This window comes from Babylonia areolata, chromosome 11 (genome assembly GCF_041734735.1).
Source record: "Babylonia areolata isolate BAREFJ2019XMU chromosome 11, ASM4173473v1, whole genome shotgun sequence".
Lineage (NCBI taxonomy): Eukaryota > Metazoa > Mollusca > Gastropoda > Neogastropoda > Buccinidae > Babylonia > Babylonia areolata.
The window spans coordinates 1,014,320-1,022,500 of record NC_134886.1 but is presented as its reverse complement, the minus strand read 5'-3'; positions in this window follow the sequence as shown (position 1 = coordinate 1,022,500).

Sequence of the window (8,181 nt, the reverse complement as noted above, 5' to 3'; positions counted from 1 at the left end):
AACCTGCATCTCTCCAATACCTTCAGGACAAGGAATGTGATGTCTGTGAACCTGCATCCCTCCAATACCTTCAGGACACGGACTGTGATGTCTGTGAACCTGCATCTCTCAAATACCTTCAGGTCAAGGAATGTGATGTCTGTGAACCTGCATCTCTCCAATACCTTCAGGACAAGGACTGTGATGTCTGTGAACCTGCATCTCTCCAATACCTTCAGGACAAGGAATGTGATGTCTGTGAACCTGCATCTCTCCAATACCTTCAGAAGGAATGTGATGTCTGTGAACCTGCATCTCTCCAATACCTTCAGGACAAGGACTGTGATGTCTGTGAACCTGCATCTCTCCAATACCTTCAGGACACGGACTGTGATGTCTGTGAACCTGCATCTCTCAATACCTTCAGGACAAGGACTGTGATGTCTGTGAACTTGCATCTCTCCAATACCTTCAGGACAAGGAATGTATAGAGGGAGGGAGAGAAACAGAGAGAGAGAGAGAGAGAGAGAGAGAGAGTGGTGGGGAGGAGGGGACGGGATATTTGTATACGTGCGCTTGCACGAGAGTATGTTTACTCCTCCTCCTCCTACTACTACTGCTGCTACTAATAATGATAATATTGTATATTTATGTAGCGCCATTTCTCTCTAACTCAGGACGCTTTATATGATAGATTCAGTTTCAGTTTCAGTAGCTCAAGGAGGCGTCACTGCGTTCGGACAAATCCATATACGCTACACCACGTCTGCCAAGCAGATGCCTGACCAGCAGCGTAACCCAACGCGCTTAGTCAGGCCTTGATGGAAAAAAAACAACAAAAAAACACCTCCTACCACTACTAATAATATGTATAAGGCGCAAAAACTTCATGAAGTTAACTATAAGCGTACCTAAATAAATAAATAATAATTATAATATGAAAAAAAGTAATAATAATAATAATAACAATAATGATAATAATAATAATGATGATGATGATGATGATGATGATGATAATAAATAAATAAATAAATAAGACAACAATGATGATAAATAAGCAAATAAATGTAAAACATGGAGACACACATTCATACATACACCCACATATGCATGACAGATATGCACCAAACATGCAGTTTCACAGATATGAAAGCACAGTCAAATACACATAAACGTACATGAACCCGAACACACACATACACACACACACACACACACACACACACACACACACACACATGAATAAATGTGTGTGTGAGGGTTGTTCCAGATATGAGGAGTAGCAAAGAGAAAAGAACGTTCAACCATAGTTTCTTGAATTGACACGAGGAAGTTTCAGAAGGTATCAGTCAGAGGAAGAGCGGGGAGTTCTTAAGGGAGTGTAAGCACTGATAAGGTCAGGCCGACTGGTAGGTCCTGTGGAGTAGAAAGCAGAGACTCGCAACTTTGTATTTAATTCTCGCTTCAATGGGGAGCCAGTGTAGAGTGGGGAGAAATGTGATCAGTACGTGGGACTCTGAGAATCAGACGGACAGCATGGTTTTGAAGTTTTTTAATTCGCCGAAGAAGATTATGTGGACAGCCTGTGAGAAGAGAATTACAGTTGTCGATTCATGACAGCACAATAGCAGAAATGAGAATTTGTGTAGTTTCAACAGAAACGTACCGACGGATAGAGTTAATCCGACAAAGTTCACAATTGACTGTGCGTATCAGATTGGCCACCTGGGCATGCCTACTGAGGTTTAAGTCAAGAATGGCTCCAAGGCTCCTTGCTAATTTAGAAAACTGAACTGTGGCATCACCAACCACAATAGAGGCAGGGAAATAACAGATGTGGACATTCTTATAGAGGAAATAACCGTGGCTTTAGTTTTGTAATAATTTAACTTTAGTTTGTTGAACATCATCCAGGATTTAACATAAAAAATGCAATATTGCATTGACTAAATCTGTCTATTTGGTTTGGTTGTGCAGACTTTTGTAGCTGAGTATCATCAGCAAAAGAGTGGTGAAGAACAGAATGACCAGAAATGACATCAGAAAGAGGAGCAGTGTACAGAACGAACAGAACGGGGACCAGGACAGAGCCTTGTGGCACACCATAGGAGATCAGACTTAAATTTGCTAACAGAAGCAATCCGGAAGCGGTTGGATAGGTATGAAGAAAACCAATACAGAACTGTTCAGTTAATCCCAAATACATGTTCAAGTCTGGAAAGGAGTGTGTATGCGCATGTGTGTGTGTGTGTGTGTGTGTGTGTGTGTGTGTGTGTGTGTGTGTGTGTGTGTGTGTGTGTGTGTTCTTTTCAAATTTGCTTCCACTTAAATCAATTGCACGTGTGTGTTTTCACGAGTTCCATCGTTTCTATAATTGTGCAAAACCATCTAATCAACAAGTCCAACAAAACAAAACAAAAAAAGCAAAATATAATAAAAACATTCTGACACCTCTATTGGCTTTTTGCAGTGTGAGTGACAGTCTTCAAATTGAGTCAACACACACACACACACACACACACACACACACACACACACACACACACACACACACACACACACACGGAGAGAGACAGACAGACAGAGACAGAGAGAGAGGTGTTTGTGGAGTTTTCATTACAAAGAGAACAAGAGAGGCAAGGCCTTCAAGACTCACTTGTGATACACTTAAAAAAAAAAAATCTAATCGTTAAAATGTGTTCTGTATTTGTTATTATAAAGCTTCGGGGTAAAAAAAAAAAAAAAAAAAGTCCTAACCAGATTCGAACCCCGCGTGTTCGGGTGAGAAGAAACTGTCTTGCCCATTACACTATCGTGGCTCCTTAACTGACGTTCTAAAATTTAATATTTGAACATACTTTTTTAAAGGGCGATAAATCAATTGCGGTATTCGCAGTGAGAACGCTGTTTAAATCATATTATTCTGGTGTATCTTGGGCATTCAGAAAATCTTTAAGGGCAATACAAAATTCTTTTTTTTAAGTCCGTGGTAAAGGAGACGTGGCTATTGCCGCAATCACACTGCAACATTTAGCCGTTTTCTCTGGATCTAGATAGATGTACAAGTTTAGTTACACCCGTCGGGAATGTAGTACGACACGGTCGATTCAATTTCTCTTTTATGTTCATTCTATTTTTATAGTTTTAAAGTTGATATGAAAATTTAGTATTTTGTTAAACTAATAACATGTAGAGCCAAGTACAAGTACTTCTAAACGTCGTAAGAAGTGAACAGTACTTCATTTTGAGAAATGTCAAGACTGGAATTTTTTTCTTTTCATCGTGATCAGTTCAAGGGTATTAACTCGCATGGTTTACAATTTTTAACTGTGAATTCCGACTGATTCTGTGGATATTTTTATGGCAGTTTGGGGCATAATCCAGTAAGTGATGAGGCGTTCACAAATCTTTCTCTGAATAAATATTTAACGGTCTCCATCTCCAATTTTCCATCACATGTTATCGTGTATTGTCCCTTGAATATAGGATTGAACGGGCAGGTCAACAACTTGAAATAAAATGGCGTCGTTCGCGTTCGCGAAGAATATGAGCACGCGCTTTGAATGTGTATAAATATGTGTACGCAATTGATTTTTGCCCATGACCTTCAGGGCTCAGCCAATAGATCTGTTAAGTCCACTCGTCGTATTGATTTTAGTATTTTCCGAAAAAGACCACTTGGGCGAATGAACATAGTGAAAGCCCTGTACACTGAGAGTAAAACACACAAGCTTTTTATATATTGAGTATAATTTCAAAATGTAATGTTTAAGATGAGAAAGATCAGTTCAAAGCAAATTAAGTCCCCTAGCATTAATTACAGATTAATTTCCCTTTTTTACTATCTGCACCAAAACGTTTGCAAAATAAATAAAACTGCCATGCTTAGCAAAAGAAGTTCATGTTTGAACAAAATATGATAATAATAACTGCTCTTGTTGTTGTGTCAGAGCATCAGATCAAAGTGCTATGTTTAGAGAATACAAAAAATATAAATATAACAGTAAATGCAGTTTGCATATAATTTGGCTTCTTTTTTATTTTTTGTGCCCATCCCAGAGGTGCAATATTGTTTTAAACAAGATGACTGGAAAGAACTGAATTTTTCCTATTTTTATGCCTAATTTGGTGTCAACTGACAAAGTATTTGCAGAGAAAATGTCAATGTTAAAGTTTACCACGGACACACATACAGACACACACACACACACACACACACACACACACACACACACACAAGTGAGTCAAAAAGAGTATTTGATTTTTGTTTGAAACCTCCAAACAAGAGGACAGAATGTGGTTTTCCAGAATTCAGTGTTTTTGTCCATCGCATCTTCCTAGCTCTTACTAATTTGTCCAGACTTTTTAATTCACAGATAACTAGAACAACACAAATACATTTTAAGTGTATTTGCTTTCTTCCCAAACAAAGGTAATTTTGTTCCTTCCAATAATCCCCCGACACAGCAAGACAAACAACAACAATCGCTGGGGTTTTGTAAACGAGGAGAAAGGAAATAATGTTTTTGTTTCAATAGTATTTAACGTGTGTAATTCAATGGAAATTGGAAAATTGTGCTCCAAATAATTATGTGTAAACTTTCCATTCTTTTGAAGGTTGGTATTTTTTGCTAGTTGTTATATTTGATTTATTCCAAAATAAATCAGATGCTTTGAAGTGTGTTGATTTGTTCGCTTTCTGTTTATTATTCGTTATTTTTCGTTTCAAATCTGAACATCTTGATATTCAACCCCTGTCATAATACACTATCCAATCAGTCTGCCCGCCGTCTGATTCGTAATTTCGAAAATGTGTGTGTGTGTGTGTGTGTGTGTGTGTGTGTGTGTGTGTGTGTGTGTGTGTGTGTGTGTGTGTGATTCGTAATTTCGAAAGTGTGTGTGCTGATATGTACATAATTTTGCATGTTCAAATGTATTTATGTTGTGTGTGTGTGTGTGTGTGTGTGTGTGTGTTTGTGTGTGTGTGAGTGTGTGTTTGTGTGTGTGTGTGTGAGTGTGTGTATGTGTGTATGTGTGTGTATGTGTGTGTGTGTGTGTGCCTGTGTGTGTGTTTGTGTGTGTGTGTGTGTGTGTGTGTGTGTGTGTGTGTGTGTGTCCTGTCTGATTTCTCCTCTCCATCCCGACTGAATGTGACGTTCGTTTTGACCAGCCAGGATCCGCAGCTACACATCACAAACTATGCTGAGTGACGGCCCTTTGTCAGCATCCAGGGTCGACAATCTCTGGCAGAAAGAAAGAAGAAAAGAAAAAAGGTAACACATATCCCAAGACAAACATTCACAAAGGGAGACATTATCAACTGCTGTTACCGTCCGATTCTAAATTCTCCCTTTCAACAACAAAACAAGGCCAAATGAAAAGGATTTAACTGAATAAATAAACAGACAAATAAATAATTAAATAGATGGTTAAATAAATTAATTTTAAAATATATGAAAAAAAAGAAACAAACAAAAACCAAACAAACCTTGGGTAGCCGCCAATTTCCATGAAAAAGTGTTGTTTGTTAGTTTCTGATGTTATGTTTCATTTGTGTGTGTGTGTGTATGTGTGTGTGTGTGTGTGTGTGTGTGTGTGTGTTGTTGTTGTTGTTTTTGTATTGCTTTCGGTGTTGTTTCCCTTTGTTTCAGATAACTTGAAAGCTAGAACCAGGCAAAAGCGGTGTTGATGTTGTTTTCCGAGCGCGCGCGCGCACGCGTGTGTGTGTGTGTGTGTGTGCCGATGTGTGTGTGCCGCTGTGTGTCTATGTGTGTGTGTGTTTTCCTTTCCTTTTATCATTAGTTTTCTCCTTTCTTTGTTTATTGATAGACATACTAATAAAGGCAGACAGAAACAAACAAACAAACAACCAGGACATGGGTTATCTCCCTGTGTTGACCTGATCATTTCACCGTGTGATGGGCCCATCTCAGCACCCGTCATGTCCCTCTCTCCATCCCATTTCACCCGTCATGTCCCTCTCTCCATCCCATTTCACCCGTCATGTCCCCCTCTCCCATTTCACCCATCATGTCCCTCTCTCCCATTTCACCCGTCATGTCCCTCTCTCCATCCCATTTCACCCGTCATGTCCCTCTCTCCCATTTCAATCGTCATGTCCCTCTCTCCCATTTCACCCGTCATGTCCCTCTCTCCCATTTCAATCGTCATGTCCCTCTCTCCATCCCATTTCACCCGTCATGTCCCTCTCTCCCATTTCAATCGTCATGTCCCTCTCTCCCATTTCACCCGTCATGTCCCTCTCTCCCATTTCAATCGTCATGTCCCTCTCTCCATCCCATTTCACCCGTCATGTCCCTCTCTCCATCCCATTTCACCCGTCATGTCCCTCTCTCCCATTTCACCCGTCATGTCCCTCTCTCCATCCCATTTCACCCGTCATGTCCCTCTCTCCCATTTCACCCGTCATGTCCCTCTCTCCATCCCATTTCACCCGTCATGTCCCTCTCTCCATCCCATTTCAATCGTCATGTCCCTCTCTCCCATTTCACCCATCATGTCCCTCTCTCCCATTTCACCCATCATGTCCCTCTCTCATGCACAAACCAGCCAGCCAACCAACCAAAAAACAAATAAACAAATACGCAGAAGTATGCACTCAAGCGAAAGAAATGGACAAGGAAGTAAGAGAAGGAAGAGATTGAAAGAAAGAATAAAGATGGGTGGACACATTGCTAGATGGAAAGAAAGAAAGAAAGAAAGATGGTAGCGAGGAAAGAAATAAACAAAGAAATGCTTACAAGACAAAAATATTATGAAAGAAACAAAAATAACGAAAAAGAAGACAGGAAAAAAACACAAGAAAAGAAGACAGATTATAGCAAAGATAAACAATAGACGGGAAAAAATGAAAAAAGATAGAAAAAAAGGAAGAAAGACAAAAAGAAAGAGGGAAATCTCGTGACAAATGTCAAACATTAATTCTGTTTTTCTTTGCATTCTTCCCCGGTAGCCATGGGAAGGGAAAGCAGGGCTTCAGAATCCAGCGTCTATTTTCTCCCTGACAGAACTTCAGATATATAGGATTTGTGATTTTCTTACTTTATTTCAGTCTTCCTCTGTTTCGTTGTTTCGTTGCCTATTCAATTATTTGTTTGTTTACTTGTTCAGTTGTTTGTCTGTATGTATATTTGTTTGTTTGTTTTTCTTCTCTTTTTCATCACATTTCCAATAGTTTATTTATCAATTCATTTATTCATTTTCTACATCTTTAACATTTGCTCTGCTTATCCATTTATTGATCATTTGTGTAAACAAAGTGAGTCTATGTTATAACACGGTGTTCGGTTGTCTGTGTGTGTATTTGTGTGTTTGTGTGTCCGTGGTAAACTTTAACATTGCCATTTTCTCTTGAAATACTTTGTCTACCATACCAAAATTGGCTAAAACATAGCAGGACAAAAATCTTCACAGTCATACCAATAATAGGTTGAACGTCTCCCGAATTTAGCCGTTTTTCAGAATTATCAACGGTTTATTTCGTTGATGCCTGATCAGGATTCCGAAAACTCTGTTACCCCTTTGCAGCTGCCCCAGTGCAGACAATATGTGTTCTGAAGAAGCCATGATCTCGTTTCTCTTGTTTATTATTAAAAGCAAAGAAATACAAATTCTGGACAGAATACGTACAGTTATACTAACTACATTACTACACTGAATTAACGAGAATCAACAGAAAAGAAAATTTGAATCGACCATTTCACGGAGTCAAGTCAACCTTGTCTACACTGGTCTGTGCAGATCTTGACGAAACATGTTGCAAAGCCTGACACGATGGCAGCGTCTCCTTTACCACCAAATTAAAAGAATTTCTTCAATAACCATCCACTCGTTTACTGCATATGTATATTCCAAAGTGGATACTGAAGTAACTAGAATGAACAGGAAAGAGAAATTGAATGGACGGTGTCGTAGTTTCTCACGGTGAGTGTTAAGAGCTTGTCGAACATAGATCTCTGCAGATCATTAAAACGGACACATATTGCATATGCTTCAAGCGATGGGAACGTGTCCTTTACCTCGGACCACTTATGCATTTATGCCCCAGATATACCAAAATAACATGATTTAAACAGCGTTATCACTTAGATTACCGTTGTCGATTTATTCCACTAAAACAACAGGCTCAAAATATTTTTTCACGTCTATGTCGAAGCAGCGTCAGTGCAGTAGATAAAACCA